This window comes from Mixophyes fleayi, chromosome 10 (assembly GCF_038048845.1).
Source record: "Mixophyes fleayi isolate aMixFle1 chromosome 10, aMixFle1.hap1, whole genome shotgun sequence".
NCBI lineage: Eukaryota > Metazoa > Chordata > Amphibia > Anura > Limnodynastidae > Mixophyes > Mixophyes fleayi.
The window spans coordinates 99,666,650-99,675,273 of NC_134411.1; the positions used below are offsets into that span (position 1 = coordinate 99,666,650).

General features: G+C 43.5%; 1 long non-coding RNA gene across 1 annotated transcript; it reads right to left on the reverse strand.

The window, feature by feature from the left end:
• Positions 1-2,672: 2,672 nt before the first annotated feature.
• Positions 2,673-7,697, reverse strand: LOC142103664 (uncharacterized). Its single transcript, XR_012679410.1, has 3 exons — positions 7,424-7,697; positions 5,481-5,698; positions 2,673-3,890 (listed from the first exon to the last, which is right to left on the reverse strand). It is a non-coding gene; the product is annotated as an uncharacterized LOC142103664 (long non-coding RNA).
• Positions 7,698-8,624: the final 927 nt, after the last annotated feature.

The window sequence follows — 8,624 nt, forward strand, 5'->3', positions numbered from 1 at the left end:
GTGTATATTTGGTATTTCATACCGTCGCTTCTCTTACTGCCATCATTGTAAAACTATCACATTCCAGCCACTTACATTCCCATTATATTTTTCGTACTGCCCCCTGGGCGAATTATTAACATAAGGGGTAGATTTACTAAAACCTCGAAATAGGAAAAGTGGAGATGTTGCCTATAGCAACCAATCAGATTCTAGCTATCATTTATCTAGTTCATTCGCCAAAATAACAGCTAGAATTTGATTGGTTGCTAAGGGGCTTTTTAGAAGTTTTAGTAAATCTACTCCTATATGTTATTTGACGGGCTGAATTTTGTATGAAGTGTAAATTTCGGTGACTGGGGGTTACAATTTGTGGGCCAAACTACTATCCATGAGCTTTGTGGCCTACTTTATGCATAAGGAGCTTTGATACGAGTGAAGTGAGATGGATGGGCGGCCATTTTGTGGTCTGAACTCATGCAGCTTATCAATTCATTGTGAAATAAATAATATTGCTGAGGCGTGAGGTACAAGTTGCCATTTTTGTGGTGAGAATGAAGCCTATGGATTCCCTCGGCACTGGCGACATCACAGACGCACGAGGCGGGGGTTTGCTTCAGTGGTGTTCCTAGCAAATGCATTTTCATTTGCACACAAAATGGCTGTCCTGGCTTCATAGCCCATTAATCCATTGTCCCTATTGAGTTCATAGGCAGCGTTGTCATAACGTCCAGGTCCAGCCAACAAAATGGCTGCTCCCGCGCTTTTAATAATATACTTAAAATGTGGCCCTGTGTGATTGGGACAGTTCCGGTAACCTCGGCACTGCTGCGTGGCACCAGATAAGGTAACTTCGGAGAAGGAGGGGGTGTATGTTACACGTTCCCGGACACCTACGTGCAACACTTTTGTCAGGAGTAATATCAGTAGTCGGAGCCAGATCTCATTACTTCCTCCTGACACACGCCGCTGCCCCACAATTGTGTTATCTGTGTATGTGTTTATTGGTTGCCGTGTCATTTTCTCCGCACGCACCGTGACCACTGATCAGATTGAACACCTCTTCCCAGCACCAGAAAGTGTTGTCTTATTTAGATACTGGGGAGAGGAATATTCCATGCGATCCTGTCCTCATCTTATCTATTCCAGATAAGGTGGATGTGAACGAACTCAACCTCATGATGCACTAATCACTATGCGAATCCTCCTTACTGCTGAGAATCTGTAAAATGGAAGGAAGCTAGAACTATTTTTTTATGTACCGGTTTCTTTAAAAAGATCATTTAAATGATCATAATTACAAAAAAATACTCATTTAAAAATGTCAGTGTATATTCTGCATTTTCTACTTTTTAAAGTATTTTAAAATTATTTTTTACTGCTTACAAACAAAGCAGTAATCTGAAAATATATGTATAAATTTAAAATATAGTCTTATTTTTCCATCTTTGATCCATTGCGTTCACACATTTATTTATTTTTTATAGCTGCTAAGTTGTAACTTTTTCTAGGTACTTATAATAGGTGCCACATTCTAGTACATTCTTTACAATACAGACAGCATTCTAAGGACTAATTTACAATACACGGAGCATTCTAATGACCGCCCCCATCCATCATGGTCTTTACTATACAGATTCCAGACTTGTACTGGATTTACTATATACATCTCAGATTTCTGTTGGCTCTTATGATAACACCCTCCAACCAGTATTCTGTATTAGTAATGAAATGCAGATCCCATTTCTATGGTGGTTGCCCCAAGTTAATTACTTTATCCCTCCCGCGGTTCCATCCATGCTGTCTATTGGTCCACTGGAAAGAAAGATTAACCGCTTCCTGCATTCTGATTGGTAGATGGTTGGAACTATCCACTGATCAGTGTGTGGAGACCTCCGACCACTCTGATTGGTGGATGGTCATCGCCAGCCCTTCTGCCCAGCCTCTGCGTACCTAGTTCTAGGTCCAGGACCAACCACCCATAATGTCTGTAAACAGCAGAGCCCAGGGTGTCGGGCATCTCTTGTCCCAGATTAGTAGTTGCATTAAATTCAGGTTTTGTTGCTGACTACACTGTTACTAGCTCCTGTAAGTAATTAATAATGGCGTCTATCTGTATATCTGTCACTGGTAATATTACGTGATTTCATTAGTGGTGGTTCTTCCAGCTCGATTTATATTTAATAAATGTGATAAAACAATTACACTGTACTCTACATAAAAAGAGGATAGATACAGATTGCGGCATCATTAAATGGGGCTGATTCACTTAGCCACAAGGTTCATTCGTTTCGTTATAAAAACAGCAGTTATGATAACATTGCTCATCTTTGTTTGCACCCCTATAAGGTGCGAGCAAAACATAAGCAAAGATCATTTCCTAAACATAGCGAATGCTACTCCTACAGAACCTCGCGGCTAAGTGAATCGGACCATAGGATATCTCTGCTTTTGGTCTCTTATGATGATATAAAGAAGAATGGATTCAAATAAAAAGTATTTAAAGCTAACCCTGCAAACCCAACATTTACTGTGTGTATCTCCATGGACATTAGACAAGTTCTGCCATCTAGACATGGCTTAGTCTTCATGGACCACTGCATTTATATATTGTAATAAAGGATACAATATTCACTCTCTAGAAAGTATATAAAATATCTTTATTGAAACACCGTTCACATTACAACCTCAGAATTTTATTTTTCTTTACTCGTCATCATCGTTTATAAGGTGACACAAAGCTCCACCGAGCTGGAGAGTCAGATTATACATATTGCACATAAAAATAGAGTACATACAGACATGAGACGTAGGGTAGAGAGCCCATTGCTCGTGAGCAGTCTAGAGGGACTCTGAGCGGACCAGGGACTGGAATTGGTAAAACATGCAGAGGGAGTAGTATGAGGCGAGGGCAGGATAGGCTGTAGTGAAAATGTGGGTTTTAAGAGAGATTAAAGGTTGGAGGAGAGAAGTCTTGGAGGTAATTATGAGAGCGGAGTAGATCGTGGTAGATCGAAGAGGGCCAGAGGGGGAGTTTTGTTGTGAGGAGGTCAGCGATGTATGAAGAAGAGGCGTTGGCGAGTCTGGGAGGTAGTTATCAGAGTGGAGGAGAGTCATAGGTTTGGTAGATCTGAGAGGGGGAATATTTCATGTGGAGATCAGTGTTGTATGAGGAAGAGGAGTGGTTGAGAGTGAATAACTTGGATTGAATTCTGGAGCGAATGGAAAGACGATGTCAGGATTTGCAGAGTGTTGAAGCGTCAGGAGATGACATCTGTCTCTCCGCGGCGTTTAGGATGGATTGTAGAAGGAAAGATGGGTGAGCGGAAGGCTAGATAGCAGAAGGTTGCAGCAGTCAAAGTGGGAGATAATGAAAAGAATGTAGGAAGATGGCAGATGGATGCCATTTAGACACATTCGCAGTGATGTCTCTAGTGATTGGCTGGTAATCTCTGCTGTCTGCCATATTTGCTGGGATGTAAAACGTGTCGTCCACCGTTGTGTATGTGGTGGCGTTGTTACCTCTGTTTTAGTTCACTTTATATTTTAAAATATCGTCGGTGATGTCTCCCCTCTTACCAGAGCCAGCGGTGACGACGGTTCCGTTGGTGGTAACGCCGGACACTCCTGTCACTATTGAATCTATATTTCTTCACTGGAGAATGGAGGGCATTTTTTTATAGATTTGATCATGGCGTAAAGATTATTGCAGCTGGCATGGAAGACCACTTTTCTGCGCATTGCACTGGTATAGGACGGTGCCCAGTCCATGGCATATTGTCAGGATGAAGAATCTTGTGCACCATCAGGTCTCAGCCTGCTTGTTCATTGTGATCCTGGGCACAGATAGACAACAGCTTCCCAAGATCTTGGAATGGCAGGAACGAGACACACCACGGACAGCGGTCTTGCTGGAATACAATAAACAGTATGTCAGGATGGTGGCATACTAGCGAGGAGGGTCGACCAGTGTCGTCCCTATGAGATAATAGTGAAGGATAGGCCTAGGTGGATATTCTACCCAAGACTTCTCCCGAGCTGCCCCCCTTCACTGGAATGACCTCCCTCGTTCCATCCGTCTCGCTCCCAAGCTGTGCTCCTTCAAACGAGCACTTAAAACTCACCTGTTCCTTAAAGCCTACCAACCATCCACCTAACCCCTCACCTACTCTGCTCGCTCTTCCCTCTCTCCCCTGGTATCACCGCTCCCTCTTGTGTCTGTTTCGTCCACCCTCCCTTAGGATGTAAGCTCGTTTGAGCAGGGCCCCTCTTCCCCCGTGTCTCCCCACCTGTTCTTCTGCTCCGTCCTTACTCCATTTGTCTGTCCTGGAGTTTCTGAAGCACTGGTACTTTGTGTTTACTGTTCTGTACTGTTTAACCCTGTATGGTTTACTGTTTGTACTATGTACGGCGCTGCGGACACCTTGTGGCGCCTAACAAATAAATGATAATAATAATAATAATATTGTAAAGCACGTAGACCCCACCAAAGCACATATGTCCTGGGTATAGTCAACCTTTGTCAACCTCCAACCTTTCATGTTTGTTACAATTTGCACCATCCTCTGAGATCATTGGAGATATGATTGCATTTAGAGGATATCTCCTCCACCCAGGACTTATAATTTAGTTTTAGCTAGAGGTCCAGATGTTACGATCACACAACATCGCAGATGTGGGGTCCGGCATGGCCCCGTTTGGCTGCCGCAGCCAACCATGCAATCTTTGCTCCTGCAGGCAGAGTGATCAACGGCACACTGCCCCGACCAGGTGTCAGGAGAGCATCGTTGGACCACGGTGCACCATGCAGCCCCCAAAGTGTTTCAGGCTGCCCGTCCCTGATGTAGAACATGGAAAGTCCACCTAAAACTTGACCTTCAGCTCTTTAATTTACACAACAGCCAAAACTCGGTTTCCAGCTGTTTAGCCAGTCCCTGGGCCCCTGACCGGTTCTGATGCTGGCATATTTGCCTGATCCCCAGGAATACTATTAAGCGAGTACATCTAAGCACGCCTTGTGCAGGACTCTCTGTCTGGATTTTAGAGCGCTACTTTCTGACATGTATACAGTTACTATGTGACTTTTTGAATATTGAAAGACTCCTATCCAATTAATATTAAAGCCACTATTGCTTCTTTTTATCTCTCCATAATGCGAAGGCTAAACTCTAAGTAGGCTGTGACACCTTTATAGAATCTTGGATAATGTCTGCAATAAGGATATTAGTATACATTAATCTCATGTACATTAGACAGATACAGAGGGAAAATATAAACTAAACCTAATGAGTTGCTGTGGGATACCCCACATTTATGCATAAATTATTGTTTTATCAAATAGGATGCACAGCCGCCCGTCAACCTTTGACCTCTGCTCACAATGACCTTCTGCCAGGTCATGGTCTTATACTGACCGTTGTCTGCTTTATAAGAACCGTATAACACTCAGGGCAGGTAAAATGTGCAGATTGAAGGGAAAACAGATGTATTTGGAGTTTTACCTGGCACCGTCCATCTGTGGTCCTTCTGGGTTTTTGCAAGGGAGCTGCCGGAGGACCCTGATCATTTGAGTGAGCTGTATGAGCGTCAGCTCGGAGGTGGGTCGCGCTCGGCGACTGCGGCGCTTCATTAAACACGGTGGGGTGCCCAGGAAGGACAGACATCTCCTGTTCATGCCCATCTGTTGTAGGGCTGGCTTATTACCATAGCATGAGGCATGCTGAAGGGGGCAAAGTATTAACTATGATCAGTACTAGAGATAAAATTGGCTTAAACATTGTTACAATTAAGTGAACTTGTGACTTTTTCCAGCCACGTTAACTATATAACTGATTCTATGTTACCTCTGCTGTTTTTTGCAATAATATTACTATTAAATATGATGTGGTTATATTAATATTTACCAATGCTGCCTGTAACCTACCTACATTTACACTGAAACACACAGGTTACCGTGTGCTGATTCCGGCATCTCGTTACTCCAGCATGCATCCCGATATACACTGGTAACTGAGCCCCAATCCTAGCCTGTAGAACGTTTCATCATTCCAGTACTCACCCCAAAATACACCGATCATACATCACATTCATCCCAATTGTGGCTTGCTGCATTCATCACCACCAATTATATAGTACATGCATGCAAATACACACCAATCCTGACCTCCTGTACCCTTATTCCAGCGTGCACCCCAAAATACACTATATATACCTTAATGCCCCAATCCTGACCTCCTGTACCCTTATTCCAGCATACACCCCAATATACACTATACATACCTTAATGCCCCAATCCTGACCTCTGCACTCTTATTCCAGCATGCACCCCAAAATGCACTATACATACCTTAATGCCCCAATCGTGACCACCTGCACTATTATTCCAGCGTGCACCCCAAAATACACTATACATACCTTAATGCCCCAATCCTGACCTCCTGCACTATTATTCCAGCGTGCACCCCAAAATACACTATACATACCTTAATGCCCCAATCCTGACCTCCTGCACTCTTACTCCAGCGTGCACCCCAAAATACACTATACATACCTTAATGCCCCAATCCTGACCTCCTGCACTATTATTCCAGCGTGCACCCCAAAATACACTATACATACCTTAATGCCCCAATCCTGACCTCCTGCACTATTATTCCAGCGTGCACCCCAAAATACACTATACATACCTTAATGCCCCAATCCTGACCTCCTGCACTATTATTCCAGCGTGCACCCCAAAATACACTATACATACCTTAATGCCCCAATCCTGACCTCTGCACTCTTATTCCAGCATGCACCCCAAAATACACTATACATACCTTAATGCCCCAATCGTGACCACCTGCACTATTATTCCAGCGTGCACCCCAAAATACACTATACATACCTTAATGCCCCAATCCTGACCTCCTGCACTATTATTCCAGCGTGCACCCCAAAATACACTATACATACCTTAATGCCCCAATCCTGACCTCTGCACTCTTATTCCAGCGTGCACCCCAAAATGCACTATACATACCTTAATGCCCCAATCGTGACCACCTGCACTATTATTCCAGCGTGCACCCCAAAATACACTATACATACCTTTTATACCCCAATCCTGACCTCCTGTACACTTATTCCAGCATGCACCGCAATATACACTATACATACCTTGACGTCCCAATCCTGACCTCTGCACTCTCATTATGCCAACTCTTTTACCCCAAAATATAGCTATACATACGTGACACTACACCCCAATCTTGACCTGCTGTAGACTTAATAATTCCAACATTTACCCCAAAATATACATACAAGAACCATACAATCCAGGCCTGCTGCACTCCCTGCACACATTACATGCTAAGCACACACGTTACATGCTAAGCACACACGTTACATGCTAAGCACACACGTTAGAGCACACACCACTGTATACAAGGTATGTACTCACGGGGAGGAATGTGGCCATCATTCACACTGACTGAGAGAACCCAGCGAGCTGCAGCTGATGGATGTGAGACCGATCTCCTCTATGTCTCCCCTCTTGTGGTCTCTACGTCTCCCTGACTGTCTATATAGTGAGCCCCCAACTTCCCGCTGCCAGCCTGAGTATCTGGTGTCCGTCTGAGCTCACTCAGGCTCAGGTTCTGTGTTTAACGCTCACGTTACACCAACACACAGATTAGTGAATGGATCTTATCAATTAAACAGCAGGGTGTGGTCGCACCACGCCTAAAGCAGGGCACTCAAGGATGCAATTATTGTGCAGATCACAGGGCAAACGACCACTTGGCCACGTATTGCAAGAGTGTATCCGCTCCCACCACCATGTTTTATCGTAATAAACACATCGCATCTGTTGATTTGGTTTTATAAACTTCCTATAAATCTAGATGGACAATGGAACGATGTCGGGTAAATATGGCAGTGTGTACACACTCTCGACCAGCAGCGTAGGAAGATATCTGTACAGTGTACAGAGTCCGGATCTTTCAGCAGATTGTTATGAGAGCTGAAGATCACAGATCTGACGGTACATTGTGTAGATGTGTACACAGGAATCTGATGCGCATCGGGACTTTCAGTCGTTGGTAAAATCTTTACAGAAGTTGCATCTGAACTAAAATTACATAGGTGTGTACCCAGCTTTACACACATCACACTGATCTCTGTCTGTTCATTATAGTGCTAATAATAGTGTCCAACTGGAATGTTCTTTGCCCGGTGTTTTACTACCCACAACAACCAGTCATTCACTCATTATGACGTTACAAGAAGGTGTAATAATGTATGGTGTGTCCTATGGTTTGTGATGTATACAGCGTTACCAATTACATACAACGTCCAGGGAAGCTTCACTCACAGGAGATACTTCAAACGTGTGCAAAGTTTATAGACATAGTCCCCTGCTTTCCCCAACATGACTGTACCACTGGGTATGATCTAAAGACCAAATTTTAAACCCTTTATTTCAAGAACTCCATCCGGTCTGTTTATTTTTCTATCAGCTTCAATTTATTTGGAATTGAAAGCGAATTATCAAATTTGTTCCTGATCTATCACCACCTGATTAGTGATATGTTTTGTATTTGGGTAAATAAAGCTCTGTGAAGAGATGATTCTGCTTTGTAGAGTTTCGTTTATTTTACAAC